The sequence below is a fragment of the Anguilla anguilla genome, chromosome 1 (genome assembly GCF_013347855.1).
Source record: "Anguilla anguilla isolate fAngAng1 chromosome 1, fAngAng1.pri, whole genome shotgun sequence".
In the NCBI taxonomy this organism is placed as follows: Eukaryota; Metazoa; Chordata; class Actinopteri; order Anguilliformes; family Anguillidae; genus Anguilla; species Anguilla anguilla.
Window position 1 is genome coordinate 80596677 of NC_049201.1, and position 14234 is coordinate 80610910.

The window sequence follows — 14234 nt, forward strand, 5'->3', positions numbered from 1 at the left end:
CAAACGGGACATGAAAACCAAAAATGAAGTCAAATAGGAAAAATGAAACTACTGATCTTTTAGCTGAAATAATGACAGAATACCTCGATGACATCAATATAAAACAGGAACCTGTTTGTAATAAAATTATTAAGACTTACCGAAGCGTAGGTAGCACAAAATAACCGCAAAACGCCTCACGTGTATTTAATATTTGAATTTATTTGTTTATACGGCGTCATTCATTCATTCGGGACGGAACAGCGCCACGGCAGCGTGTGGCCAAAACTGTATTACACCCGTAACGTTAAGAACTACCGTTGAGAATGAATGGGGAAAGTTAAGGGCAGAGACGAAAATGTCGTTCCAGCGGCGCGAAATCAACGTGCGGCCACGGGATTGTAGGTTCAAGCCCAGCTAAAAACACCTTTAAAGGAGTACCACAGTGATTTTCACACTTTCTCGATTTTATGTGCTATTTGCACAAGAGGCATTGAAGAAACACAATGAGTAAAGTATTAAATATGTCCGTTTTGTATTTCTGGAGAAATATGCATTTTAAATGTATCGTCCTCTTTTCAACCGGTTGAGAAAGTTCTCAACTTGGTGCCTCACGAACACAGTAACCACTCCCCTTTCCACGCCCGTAAACCCATGGATAACTCGAGACCCACAGTTTGCGCCGCTGGCTTACGGGCAAGACAATGCAAATATTTCACTAACGTTAGGTTCACTTAAATTAGAGTGCCTTTTAAGGACTATTACATTATTTCTGGTTATATTCATTTAACTAGCTAGCTAGCTAACTAACTAGGTAGTTTGCTTTCATAAGGCAATGTTATCGATAACGTTAGCTAGCTAGTTTGCTTTTATGAGGACGTTATAGTTGTGCTTTCATCTTCACTTGGCTAGCTAGATAGCAAAAATTATAATTGGATATAAGTCAACGTCCTTATCTTAGCTATCTATCGATACTTCATATACTACTAAGCTAGCTAGCTTGTGAAAAGTCTCCCAAAAAGACCGCTTATCATGGGGGTAGCTATGGTAACGGGGCACGGTCTGTCAATCATAGCTAACTGACAGTTCCCATTACCACGCCCAGACGGTTCGGGTGAACTTTTATAGTGGGAAATTTAAGCTTAGAAAAATACGTTTTAAAGTACATTGAAATGACTGAATAATAAAATAATTATGCACATTTGTTTTGTTGTTGCCTAAAGACAACTGGGAAGTGTCACGTTCAACCACCATGTTACTCCTTTAATCTGCTTCGACCCTCACTAATAATTGTCTACTACTTATCAATTATTGCTTTTGCACCATATCTACCCGCCGTTCACCGTTCAGTTATTCACCGGCTACAATATTGCTAAGCCATATGCATTATGACGTACCGTCTGTACGTTCAGTTATTAACCGGCTACAATATTGCTAAGCCATATGGATTCAAAGGGGATCTCTTCTGTGCTAACTGGCCTGTGTTCTTCTTTAAAACCACCGGCAGGTTTGCTAATGATATTTCACGCATTGCATAGCTATGGCATGGTGCTGCACTAACGAAGTCACAGACTGGTAAACCTCCGGTTTAAGGCTTGAATCCCGCCTCGCCCTCAGGCAGATCATTTCCTCTTTTACACTAACGTTTTCTTACGCTTATATTTGCTTTACCAAAACTCACTCACGGCCACTCATATGCATTTCATGACGGCAAATGTATTCCTTTTATTAACAAGATACACCAGTTCACCACTGTGCCATTTCTACTAACTATATTTCTTCACTTGGCTACCGTACAAAACCTTCTTATCAGCAAACCCCACGTTTCTACATTCATGTTACCTCGCCCTGTTCTCTATCTAGCCACATACAAACAATTACTACGTATGTAGCCTACGTTCTGCAACTCCGCATTAAAACATTACATTTAAAATCATGATTCACTCATAAATATAACTACTAGCACTGAACATGAGAAAAACTCATTAGTGCAATAGATTGCACACGTTATTTAGCCCTCCACTTCAACAACTAACGTTTAACACGGACTGTTATATATAGGCTACCGTTTGATAAGGAAACTAAGCTCTCTCATGGTCACTTAATTTCCTTCGCACTATAGTCTGTCATCATGTCAACCTTCACCTACATGCCCATTCTGCTAAAAACATATTGTTTCAACTACGCAATTTCATCATTTCGCCTAATTTATCTCACACTGTTGTTATTTTCTCATATGCTAAGCCTGCTGGGACATATGTGTCTGCTCCTATTCTCCACTATCAACTTTTCCGGTTCTAGCTTAACAAAACTGCAAAGAGGATTCCTACCTGCAGATAAGCCTATCAAAATGCCTTATAAACCTTACAAACATTAAAAGTGCATTTTCACGAAATAACAGACAACGGAGCAGGACAGAACGGTACACAAGTTGCGACCTAGGCAGCTCTAATTCTACGGGCTTGCTGATTCTTTTGTCAATCAAGGCTCGTTGGATGCCCGTCAAATCCGTGAGTAGCCTACATACACTGGACATAGTTCACCTTTTCTGATGCGTTTTTACAATTACGCTACCGCACCAATTGTCACAGCCACTGTTTTTACATATATAGCAAACCGAAACTGCTAAACGTACACGCTCATCAGACTGTACAAATTCACACAAGGATAGCCGTAATCCACAACCGTTCCTTACAGGGTCACTTCGCATTGCTCACTCTCGTAATAAAACGCTTTGCAAAAAGAAATGATATCTCATAAAAAACACGTTTTCAACGTACAAAAATGCCAAGTTACTCACACATACAAGACATACACCGTCAATAACTCATTCATTCAGACTGCCAAAATCCAGGCCTGCCATTAAAAGTATTGATATCAAAATGACGCCAAGTTACGGTACTACAAACAATATAGGCTATCTTGCCTCACCAAAATTAAATAAGATGTATTCCAAAGCAATGCTATCCAATATTTACTCAATTCTTTCAAGTCACTTGGCCCAGTGTGTATAAGCATGCACTACATGGACAGGCCAAACATATGTGTGGATGGCTCACAGTCAAGATTGATTGAATAGGCGTGTATATGTCCAATTTGTATTGGTATGTATGTATTTCGCTGCCCCGCTTTTCTGTTGCGTGAATGATAGTATGTTTCTTGGTATAAGTGTGTGTTCGTAAATGTGAATGTAACATGCTGCGAGGGAAATGTCCCCATGGGGATAAAGAAGTTCTCTATGTATATATGTACAATATGTATTTTACATGCAGTATTTATTGTATGTAGCAAATATACAATAACTTGTACATGTACTCAAATTCAATTCAGAAGCAAGTATAAACATGTTTAGTGGAGAAATATTCTTCCTGTAGTTACTTACCAGCAGTTTTGTACATGCATTTCAATGTGTTCTGTGAGGCAATTCGAAATATTTGACTCTTTGATCTGACACAAAGTTTGCATGACATTGTAAAATGGTAAGATTACAAAACACAGGGCCAAGTGACTTGAAAGAATTGAGGAGATATTGGGTAGCATTGCTTTGGAATACATCTTATTTAATTTCGGTGAGGCAAGATAGTCTATATTGTTTGTAGTACCGTAACTTGGCGTCATTTTGATATCAATACTTTTAATGGCAGGCCTGGACTGGTCTTGTATGTATGAGTAACTTGGCATTTTTGTACGTTGAAAACATGTTTTTTATGAGATGAAATATTACTCTCACAATGATACGGTTTTGATTTTGATTTTTGCTCAAACTGGATAAGACAGTTTACTGGGCAATACAGGTAACTACCATGATGATGATAGAAACGCTTCGGTAAAAGAGGGATACACAGTGCATTGAAAGCAAGTGCTTCTGCACAGGTTGGAAACACCTATCTACTCAAGAGTCAGCGTCCCATCTAGGAATTGAACCCGTGACCTTGAGGTGCGAGCCCATTTCCAAAAACGACACTCTAGGCTACGGGTTCCCTTTCACTGGGGGAAGTGCAGAGACAGGAAGTGACCCGCACCTGTGGTGTTTCTTCCTGTCTGCACGAGGCTGGGAGGAGAGCGATATCTTGAGCCGACGTACAGAGCTCCTGGGGAGCTCCAGATCTCCGGGGTCACTTCACTGCAGGGGTGCTTCTGCACAGGTTGCGGGTGGATCCAGATGTAATATAAACATTTAAATATCCCAGCGTGTTCCCACTTCTCCCCCAGGATTCCCTTTTTGGGGAGCACTTGTTTTCGGCGGGGTGTTTCAGTGACGAAGGCTGCTGAACATGCTGACGTTTCCACCAGGAACAACGGTTTAGGTGATGATGTCAAAAGAACCTGAGGGTAACCAGGGGCAACCGCGGTTGAAGGAGTATACCCCTCAACCGCGATGTCCTGCCTTGGTCGGAGACGCGAGGCGAGAACAGACGAGCATGAGCTGACTACGAATATCGATGTAGGACGTGAGCAGGCAGTTTATTTTGGCAGTTCCCTGTAACACATTTATGAGTATGATGCTGACTGCGTGTTTCTTTTAATGCAGTGTGGTCTCAAATGTGTGAACTGCAGTTTAGCACTGAATATTTTACTGTGTGAATGGAAAAAGTAGCCTAATCATTTTAATTCTGGATTCTTTGAAAGATCAATAGTTTTCATCAGTGGTTTTGTGACAGTTTTGTTCATTTTGTATCAGTTTTTTTATTTCATATAACAGCATACTGTATAATTTTGAATAAAAAAAAAATTTCTTCAAGAAATGTCATCTAGTCTGGCTTCCTGTTTTGTTATTAACTGAATAACAGAAGCATACTCGAAAGAAGCCTGTTCTCACCAGAAGTGAGACAATGTTCTGCAGTGTTGTGAGGCCTTGTGGATGCATTATTAAGGTATCATTACGATATTCATAATTCACAGAAAGACTGCATTTCCCATACACCCTTAGCGTGGATAAACTTTCAAAAAAGTTTAAATTGGAGGCACTAGTATTCTTGGCTAATATAATATTAAATCCCATGTTTGTTGCACTGTGATTTAACTGGTGTGTGTTTTTTCTGGGGTTTTTTTTTGTCATGACAACTTTTTTTGTACAGTTACTGTCTTGGTCAGATTTCCTATCTCAAAGACTCTAAGTGTGGTTTAGCATTTCGATCATTCGAGAGATTAAAGTGAAAGTTTACTTTTTTACTTTTTTAATGATATTTTTATAACGTATTTACAGTTTCTGATGACCTGTGTGCTTGAAAATGGCCTGCCAAAAGTAAGAGAATATATTTAAGTGGCTATAAGAATATATTTTTGTTTCCAGAGGTACATTTATTTATTTATTTATTGTAGGCAATATTCTTCATTGCACACAAAATCTGTCTCAGCCAATTGATAACATACCCTAAAACTGAAATAATATATTTTTTGAAACCACAGAAAGTAAACTATCCCTTTAATCTCTCGAATGATAAAAAAGCTAAACCACATGACAATCACATTTTTTAAACTCAGAAAGCAAAGAAGAGTGAGCTAAAATTCATCCACAGTGATGTGAAAGACTGATATCTAATTATAGGAAGCATTTGGTTGCAGTTATTGCTGCTAAGCGTGATGCAACCAGTTATTACGTTTAAAGGGGCAATTACTTGTACGCATGGGTGATATAAGTGTTTGTTAAGTTTCTTTATTAAATAAAAATGCGATAATTTAAAACATCTGTTTTGTGTTTACTCAGGCTCGCGTTGTCTAATATTACATTTCGTCTAAAGATCTGGAACCATTCAGTGTGACAAATGCACAATACTAGAGGAAACCAGGAAGGGGAAAAATACTTTATCACAGCACTTGAGGTTTGTCGATCCTCAAGCCGGCTAGCTAGCAGACTTCCTTCACACAACATACACTGGTGCAGATATAAGGAGAGCTAGGCTTTTTCCACATTTTACTTTTTTTTTACCCAGAAAGCAAGCCATTTACATTTAGCAGATATCTCTTATGTGGAGTGACTCACAAGCATTACATTTGTACGTGCAACGTATCCCTTTTCCGGTTCGAATACATCACTCAACAAGTCAGCGCCCCCCACCTGGGGTCTGAAGCTACCCATGACCTTGAGCGCCAGCAAGCCCGTTTTTTCCCAAAAGCGGCCACGCTACGGGTTCCCTTTCGCAGGGGGAAGTGCAGAGGGAGGAAGTGAGCCGTAACTGTGGTGTTCCTGTCTGCGCGGTGGCCTGCGGGGAGGTCTGATATCTCCAGCTGACTGTCTCCGCAGTGAGCTCCAGATCTATGGGTCACTTCAGCTCATCACCTGCATAAATGGAAAGTGCGAGTGGAGATGTTCCCGCCCACCCTGCAGGCGTCACCGCCCCGCCCCAAACCGCCGATTTTAAATAGATTAAATTTGAGTACAGTATAATTAGAAGCATTGTGTTGGCCTTAAAACAAAAAAGAGTAGATCTAAGGAAGTAAGTAAACCACCCACACCACCCCCTTGATATTTCTAGTGTGGCTTTTAAGTGGCTTTTACTCTTAAAGCACACACAGACACACAAACACACACACCCACCCACACACACACACACACACACACACACACACACGCACACACATTAACACACACACACGCACACGCATTAACACACACACATACATACGCACACACATTAACACACACATACACACACGCACGCTCACAAATTAACACACACACACACACACATATAAACACACATGCACACACATTAACACACACATACATACACACACATACACACACATTAACACGCAAACAGTGACTAGTACACATGCATCTATACACAGATATACACAACCACATGCACATGGGCACACACAAATGCACAAGTACACAAACAAACATGGCACATGAATACACACAGACAGGTTAATGGACACACACATGCATCTTACAAACAAACACACTAAAACGAAATTGCATTTACACCCCTTCATCTCCAACTTAGTTTGGACAATTTATTTTCAAACGATGAACAGTTGACTATAACTTTGTTTGAGGAAACACTTTTATTGCATGAAGTGTAACCTAATAAAAGGGTGAAGATTTACATGAACTTCACTCATGAACCTCTCTTTTATACTTAATTCCACAAACTGTGCAGTCCATTAGTATTTGGACAGTCACATAATTTTGTTGTTTCGGCCCAGTACTCTGCACATTAATAATAATAATAATAATAATAATAATAATAATAATAATAATAATACATATATTTTATATATAGCGCTTTTCACAGACTCAAAGATGCTTTACAACACAGGGAATACAAGCATAATTATCAAAAAAAATAAAAATACAAAGGTACAATAAAAACACATACAATACAGATGCAGTGGGACCAGTGGTGCTGTGGTGGTAGGAGGGGGTGTGATGGACAGAGGGGGAAGACAGACATCAAGGGAAGGCTAGGAAAAAGAGGTGGGTTTTAAGGCGTGATTTGAAGGAGGTGAGTCAGTCTGAGGTACGGATGTCAGGGGGGAGGGCATTCCAGAGTTTGGGGGCGGGAGCTGAGAAGGTGCGGTCGCCAACAGAACGGAGCTGAGAGGGGAAGGTGGTGAGGAGGCCGGCAGTGGATGAACGTAACTATCTGGGTGGCTGGTAGGGGAGCAGGAGGTCAGAGAGGTATGTGGGTGAGAGGCCATTTAGGGATTTATAGATTAGGAGGAGGAGTTTGAATGTGATGCGTGATGTGATTGGGAGCCAGTGTAAATCTTTCAAAACAGGGGTGATGTGAGACCGGGAGGATGTGTGGGAGATTATTCTTGCAGCCGAGTTCTGAACCAGTTGCAGTTTGCGTAGGAGGCGGGAGGGAAGACCAGTGAGGAGAGCGTTACAGTAGTCCAGTCTGCTAGATATGAATGTATGAATGAGTTTTTCTGCATCGGGATGGGTGAAGGAGGGTTTAAGTCTGGAGATATTGCGTAGATAGAAAAATGAAACCTTGACCTTGATGTGATTTTCAAATGAGAGGGATGGATCGAGTATGACAGTGAGTTTGCGGACCAGGGGGGAGGTGGAGACAGGGGTACCATCAATGGTGAGAGAGAGGCTGTGTAGTTTTGTGAGTTGGGGTTTTGGTCCGATGAGAATGATTTCAGTTTTTTCACAGTTGATTTTGAGAAAATTGAGTTGCATCCAGGATTTGACGTCTGTCAGTTTTCAATGATGGCAGTGGGTGGCTGATTAGTGGATGTAGAGCTGATATAGATTTGGGTGTCATCTGCATAGAAATGGAAATTGAGACCAAAGCTGTGGAGGATGGGGCCAAGGGGAAGCATATAGATGATGAAGAGCAGGGGACCAAGAACAGAACCTTGTGGGACACCCTGTGTGACAGTGGCAAGATCTGAGGTGTGACCATGGATAGATATGAATTCTGACCGATTTGTGAGGTATGAGTGAAATCAGTTGAGAGATTGGCCAGTAATGCCTAGGTGGGACAGACGGGTGAGGAGGATGTTTTGGTTAACTGTATCAAAAGCGGCAGAGAGATCCAGGAGGATGAGAATGCTATATGCACCATAGTCAGAGAATATGAGGAGGTCATTTACAATTTTGGTGAGGACTGTTTCTGTGCTGTGGTGGGGTTGGAAGCCAGACTGAAGGGGCTCAAAGAGCTTATTGTCGGACATGTAAGAACGGAGTTGGGAAGCAATAACTTTTTACAGGAGTTTGGACATGAATGGGAGGTTGGAGATGGGATGGTAGTTGGAGAGGGTGTTTGGGTCCAGTCCAGGTTTTTTAAGGATTGGGGTGACGGCAGCAGTTTTGAAGATGGGGGGGTCAGGGACAAGTTAATGTGGTTGGTGATGTAAGGGCAGAGAGTAGGGAGGCAGGCTTTAATCAGGGCAGTGGGGGTGGGATCTAGGGAGCAGGTGGTGGATCTGGCAGGGAAAATGAGTTTGGTGAGTGAGGCACAGTCAGTCTGGGTGAAGGTTAAACCCCGGGGGTGTGGGGGGGGGGGGGGGGGCAAAAGTTGGCAGCAGTAGTAGGGAGGGGTTCATCTAAAGGGGGTGTGGATGAGGTGAGAGTGTGGTGTATATTGGTGATTTTGGTGTGGAAGAACTCTAGGAAGGAGTTGCAGAGTGATGTGGAGCCAGATGTAGTATTATTTTCATGGGGGTTGAGAAGTTTGTTAACAGTGGAGAAGAGGGTGCGGGGGTTTCCTTTGGAGTTTTGGATTATGTTGGAATAATGAGAGGATCGGGCAGCGATGAGAGCATCTCTGTATGTCTGTATGTGGAGCTGGTGGGCTTGGGCATGGACAGTGAGACCATTTTTATTGTGGAGGCGCTCTAGGCGACGGCTGGTCTGCTTCATGGCACGAAGCTCAGGGGTAAACCAAGGGGATGGAGTGGCAAAGGTGACCAGCTTAGTTTTGAGGGGGCAAAAGAGTTGAGGGTACTGGATAGTGTGGTGAACAGCTGAATTGCGAACTCTTCAGGGGAATGTACAGTGCGGTCAAGTGGTAGGGCAGATGTGATTGAAGCAGCAAAGTGGGCAGGGTTTATGGAGTTGGTGGTCCGGAAGGAGATGGTTCACGGCTGTTTGGGCTGAGAGGCAGGGGTGGACAAGAGAAAATTAATCAGTCTGTGGTTAGACAAAGTGAACTGAGAGCTGGTGAGGTTTGAGATGTTGAGACTGGTAGAGCAGACAAGGTCAAGAGTATGGCCCTTGGAATGTGTGGGGAAGTGTACGTGTTGAGTGAGGCTGAAACAGCCCAAGACTACATTGAGGTCGGAGGTAGGGGTACAATGAGTGGAGTCGACATGTATGTTGAAGTCGTCCAGTAGCAGTAGACGGGAAGACAGGGAACATGCAGATGAGAGTAGTTTCAGTTAATTCAGACAGGAAAATTTGATTTGGTTTAGGGGGGCGATAGATGAGAACAATAATGACACTGTGTAATTTAAATGCAATGTATTCAAAAGATGTAACAGAAACTGGGAGGGAAACTTCAGATGGTGTGAATTTTACATTAAAGATGATTGCAAGGCCGCCACCCCTACCAGAGGGGCGGGGTTTGCAAAAGTAGCTAAAACCTGGGGGCGTGGTTTAGTTTAATGAGAAAAAGACGCCTGGCTGCTGCCAGATCTCACACAAAAAAAGAAAGTCCAGTTTATTATCAATAATAAGTTCATGGAGCAGCGGGAATTTGTTGTTAATGGAGTGAATGTTCAGCAGAGCAAAGTTGGCATGGCAAATTGACTGTTTGGCTACTGGAGGGGCTGTGGGGAATGAACGCAAAACAGAATAATCCGCGAGGCGGGTGCTGATTCCTTGTGTCGTTGCAGAGCGATCGATAGTCCATATGGATGGGATAGATTGTGCTGATGTTGTAGTGGCAGCGTGGATGTTGCAACGACACCCCCGGTGTAGGTATCGGGTGTGAAGAATGCCATGCTTTCTGCACCGGAGGAAGGTGAGTGAGGCAACAGTGTAGCGAGAATTGAGAGTGAGCAGTTGTGATGGGCTGTATTGTAACATTGTCATTGAAACCTGGGGGTGATAAATCCGGTCGTGGTTGCGGGTGTTCAGTAGCTGCCACAGGCAAGGCAGCAAGCACCTGCCTTGCCTGTGGCTTGTAGTTTTGACTGAATGCGTATGACCTTGTGTGAAAATGTAGACATTGTAGTCTTGTGTTTTGAGTTACACCATATTCACGGTACAGTGTATGCATTTTCTGTTACAGAGAGTCCTGGACTTTGATGCAGCTGCACAGCCTCATGGGTTCATTTTCATTGATGAAGCTGGATTCAGTCTAGCTAAAACCAGGCATCGTTGTTTGCCGCCATTAGTCTGCAAGGAGTTCTCCACCACCATGCCACCCTAGGTCCCTACAATACTGCACACATAATCACATTTCTGGATACACTACATAATGCAGTTGTACAGGACAAACCAGAGCAGCCCAGGTTTGTTGTCATCTGGGATAATGTTAGTTTCCACCGGGCTGCTCTGGTCCGGGACTGGTTCACCAACCACAATAACTTCACCATTGTATACTTGCCCCCTTACTCCCCATTTCTCAGTCCGATTGAGGAATTATTTTTGGCTTGGCATTGAAAAGTGTATGACCGCCAACCACATGCCCGCCTGCCTCTTCTGCAAGCAATGGAAGAGGCATGCAGAGACATTGAGGTGGGGTAAATCCATGGTTGGATATGGCACGCAAGGCGATATTTTCCCCGTTGCCTAGCCAGGGATGACATTGCTTGTGATGTGGATAAGGTGATGTGGCCAGACCCTAACAGAAGGCGGAATCCATAAACCATCCACCCCATCCCTTACAATCCCTTACAATACAATTATTCTTCCTGTACAACATTCCCACATTGTTTCTGTGAGTTTACAGTAACATATTGTATTGATTACTGTACTGTAATTCTACTTTTCTTTGTGTTTTTTTTTGTTGTAAAAATCTGCAATGGCAAAAAAATAAGCTGTATATATATTTTTCTGAAGCCTTTCTATTTTTGTGTTCATTGACATTTTAGTAGATGTACTGTACTGGAACAATCTTTCACAGAAGCCTGTATGAGAAAATTAAAAAGGTATACAAAGTACTAAAGACAGCAGTGTTTTGTATAAAGTACATCAGTGTGTTGTTGCTGCTTTGAAAGAGTAATTCAAATGGTGCATGTGTGTATCATTTTGTTGCAAAAATGTCATTTTGAAAAAGGATTGTTAGATTTTGATTGCAGAGTTTCATTTTGACGTAGAAGTGAGATGTTTATCTCCAAGTGTTGTGTCTTATTTGGCTTGTGTGTAGAGTTTTGACACAATGAGACAAATTCCGCAACAAGTGTGTAAGCAATCGCAAAAAACTAATCAAATGAAGGACTTACAGATTCTGGATACACAACCTAATTTGTTAGGACGCAGTAAAAAGTTGGTAACACTTTGAAGAGCTGTCTTGAAAGGTAATAACAGTTGTTACACCAGGTTTATAACAATGCTACGTAGGCTTTACAGTGTTGTTATGACATCAGTCATAAAAACATTTGTGTTCCGTTTTGTTTGTCTCTGCTGAACGTGTGAGGGTCTGATTGATTTATTTAAATAATAATAATAATAATAATAATAATAATAATGCCCAATGAGTCATGTGCTCACTTTGAACTGGTGCTCTAATAATGTTCTTTCAGGCTCAGTTTTTGAATTTCTTTTTATTTGAAGCAAGTGATCTCCAGGTCGGTCTTCATTCTTTTAACAACATGCAAGGCAAACAGGATGCAAGGCAAACTGTAGACTACTTAGACATACCTCCATTTTATTAAATGCTGAAATGAGTTGGCTTATCAAAAAAAGAAAAACGAACAAACAACTTAAATACTTTATTCAGCAAACAAGATAGTGACCACACAGTTAGAGAAATGTATGAATTAACTCGATATAGCACTTTTTCCCCCAGGCTAGCTCCCTTCTCTTTTCTGAGGGAGAACTATAATAATCATCTAAAATAGTAAAAAGTGTAAAAGGTACACAATCCTCAAAATGATCAAGAGAATGAGGGGTCTGGATCTGTTTGATTTACATGAAGTTGTGTTTTGCACAAAGAAAGTATAAATTTTTAATGCTAATTTGTAGGGGGGTCTCCACAGCATAGGAAGGGTGTAGCATAACAACATCAAAATCAGTAGTTGGCAAGCTTGTGAAATGGCACTGAGGCTGGTTTTTGAAATGGCGGATATGCCAATGTTCAATGTTCATCTCTGTTTACTATTGGAGTGCTGACCAATGCGAGCACACTCTGAGTGTGGCATTGTTGCTGCATGTTCCAGCGATGACCTGAAGAAAGACATTAAGAAACAGACACAAGTATCGGCTGCTCCATGCTGGGATTCCCACTGCCCCAACAGGAACAACTCACCTCCCAATGTGAGGATTCAAGCTGCACCTCCTCCTGCTGGTCACCAGAGGGCGACATAACCATCACTCTGATTATGAGATTGTGTGTTCACCTGTTAGCGATTCGAGAGTTAATGAATCACAACACTTATTCTGCCTTAGTTGCTTTGCTTCTCACTCTGTCTTGAGCCCATTAGCCTGCTGCTCTGTGCTGGCTTCTGATTGGGTACTCTCTGAGCGTTATTCACAGCCTGGAGTATTTTGTATTTCCTGGAGTAGCTCCCTTAGTTTCTGTACACTAATCTCCTGATTAAAGTCTCTGCTATTTTTTTTGCAACTCCATCCAAGTCTCCAGCGGCCTTCCTATGCTATTGGGTTGACCACCACCACCACCGTTACACCCAGAGCCAGAGACCGGAGGCTCGTCTGGGAACCTCTTGACGCAAAGTTAGTTGTGTTTAGTCATCACAAAAATTAACTTCCCAAAATTTGTCCACAATAAGGTGAATGTTTCTTTTGGTAAACCACTGTAAGGCGGGCTGTGAAGGTTGCATACATTTAGCAAAATGTTTTATACCATTATAAATGTTTCAAATAGTCAGCAAATGTTTCATACTTCAAATATTTCATGCTTTATACATTCAGCTAAAAGTCTCGTATGTTTAGCTAAATGTTTTATACATTTAGTTAAATATTTAGCTATAAGTTTTGTACATTAAAGGGTGTTATACATTCAGCTAAATATTTAGCTTAATGTTTCATACATTTAGTCAATGTTACATTCATTTTGCAAAAAATGTTTTATTTTAAATTTAATTAAATATTTATTCATTTAACAAAAGGTTTTGTACGTTAAGCAAAATCTTTAGCTAAATATCTCATACAATTAATTAAATGAATTAGCTAAATTGTTATAGATATAGCAAAATGTAAAAATAAAAAAAAACCCTTTGTCGTGGTTCTGTGTTCCTGTCTGTGTTTCCCTTGTTGGGCCGCCAGATGGCGGCACTTCTGTTTTGTGTCCTGCTTGTACCCTGTGTAATTGTATGATTGTTTTCAATTGTTCAATTATTGGTTCTTGGTTGTCTCGTTTTCCCTTCCCTCTCTGTGGCCTGATTGTTCATGGTGCTCTCCTGTGTCTCATCAGTGTCTGTTCTATTTAAGTTCCTTCTTCCTTGACTCAGGTGCTGGATCCTTGGTTGTGTCTGGTTGTGTTTGGTCGCGTGTGCGGCTGCCCATGTTTCTGCCCTGCGCGTGTTTCTGCCCATGTTCCATGTTTTCATGCTTTTTTGATCCTTGGAGTTTCTTTGTTTTCCGTGTTTTGTAGTTTTACTTGGTGTTTTTGAAGAGTTGCCCTGCGAGGCCTTTTGTTCCCTTTGTCCTGTTTTAAGTAAAG

General features: G+C 41.6%; 1 protein-coding gene across 1 annotated transcript in view; it reads right to left on the bottom strand.

Annotated features, from left to right (window-relative positions):
- LOC118232529 overlaps window positions 1-14234 on the bottom strand; it is a 302745-nt gene that overhangs the window by 65086 nt on the left and 223425 nt on the right. The gene's annotated exons all lie outside the window — the stretch shown is intronic.